This window comes from Triticum dicoccoides, chromosome 5A, assembly GCF_002162155.2.
Source record: "Triticum dicoccoides isolate Atlit2015 ecotype Zavitan chromosome 5A, WEW_v2.0, whole genome shotgun sequence".
Taxonomy (NCBI): domain Eukaryota; kingdom Viridiplantae; phylum Streptophyta; class Magnoliopsida; order Poales; family Poaceae; genus Triticum; species Triticum dicoccoides.
In genome coordinates this window covers 232,332,523-232,334,422 of record NC_041388.1, presented here as the reverse complement: position 1 = coordinate 232,334,422, position 1,900 = coordinate 232,332,523, and positions in this window count along the sequence as shown.

Genomic DNA, 1,900 nt, shown 5'->3' with positions numbered 1-1,900 from the left:
CCCGATGCCCCACCGCGCCGGAAAACCACTCCGGCCTGCCGCCCGCCGCCCCCCTTAGCCCCGGCCCGCTCGACGCTCCACCGCCCCGCCGCCCAGGCCTCCCTGATGCCGCGTGCGCCCTGGTGAGGGAGTCCTAGATTAGGGTGTCCCCGGGCGTCCGGGCTATGTGACATGGGCCGGACTGATGGGCCATGAAGATACAAGACAGAAGGCCTTCCCCCGTGTCTAGATGGGACTCTCCTTTGAATGGATGGCAAGCTTTGACATTCGGATATGAAGTTTCCTTTCTCTGTAAACCAACTCTGTACAAACCCTAGGCCCCACCGGTGTCTATATAAACAAGAGGGTTTAGTCCATAGAGGCAATCATAATCATATAGGCTAGACGTCTAGGGTTTAGCCATTATGATCTCGAGGTAGATCAACTCTTGTAACCCCTATACTCATCAAAGTCAATCAAGTAGGAAGTAGGGTATTACCTCCATCAAGAGGGCCCAAACCTGGGTAAACATCGTGTTCCCTGATTCATGTTACCTTCGATCCTCGGACGCATAGTTCGGGACCCCCTACCCGAGATCGGCCGGTTTTGACACTTCATTGAGAGTTCCACTGTGCCATCAACAAAAGGCTCGATGGCTCGTTCGATCGTCTACAATGATGCGTCTCCGGGGAAGCTTACCTCCCCAGTCAGATTTTTATATTCGGTGGCTTTGTTCTGCGTGCCAAATCAATTGGCCACCTCGAACAGATCGACAGCTACGTCCTTGGTCATCAGATCAGTTTTGGGAACCTAAACTATGTCATTGATATCCGAGGAGACTTGATCTTCGAGGGGTTCGCGGCTGTAACACCCACAATGCGGCTATATCTCCCACGTGTCGGGGCACGACTTAGAGGCATAACCGCATGGTAGTTTTCTCGCAAGAGGGGTAATCTTCACACAATCCCATGTACTGAATAAGAGAGGGATAAAGAGTTGGCTTACAATCGCCACTTCACACAAATAACAAGTTAAACATACATCATCCAGAGTACAATCAAGGTCCGACTATGGAACCAAAACAAAAGAAGACAACCCCAAATGCTAGATCCCCGATTGTCCCAACTGGGCTCCACTACTGATCATCAGGAAATGAAACATAACAACAACCCAGATCTTCATCAAACTCCCACTTGAGTTCGGTAGCGTCACCTTCACTGGTATCATCGACACCTGCAACTGTTTGGAAGTATCTGTGAGTCATGAGGACTCAGCAATCTCACACCCGCGAGATCAAGACTATTTAAGCTTATGGGTAGGGTAAGGTAAGGAGGTGGAGCTGCAGCAAGCACTAAGCATATATGGTGGCTAACATACGCAAATAAGATCGAGAAGAGAAGCAACGCAACGGCCGTGAAGCTAGAAGTGATCAAGAAGTGATCCTGAAACTACTTACGCACAACCATAACACAAGAACCACGTTTACTTCCCGGACTCCGCCGAAAAGAGACCATCACGGCTACACACGCGGTTGATGCATTTTAATTAAGTTAAGTGTCAAGTTATCTACAACCGGATATTAACAAATTCCCATCTGCCACATAACCGCGGGCACGGCTTTCAAAAGTTTATACCCTACAGGGGTGTCCCAACTTAGCCCATCACAACCTCTCACGGTCAACGAAGGATATTCCTTCTCCCGGAAAGACCCGATCAGTCTCATAATCCCGGTTACAAGACATTTCGACAATGGTAAAACAAGACCAGCAAAGCCGCCCGAATGTGCCAACAAATCCCGATAGGAGCTACACATATCCCGTTCTCAGGGCACACCGGATGAGACATCCTACGAGTAAAACCAGCCCTCAAGTTTCCCGAGGTGGCCCCGCACTCTACTCAGTTCGGACCAACACTTAGAGAA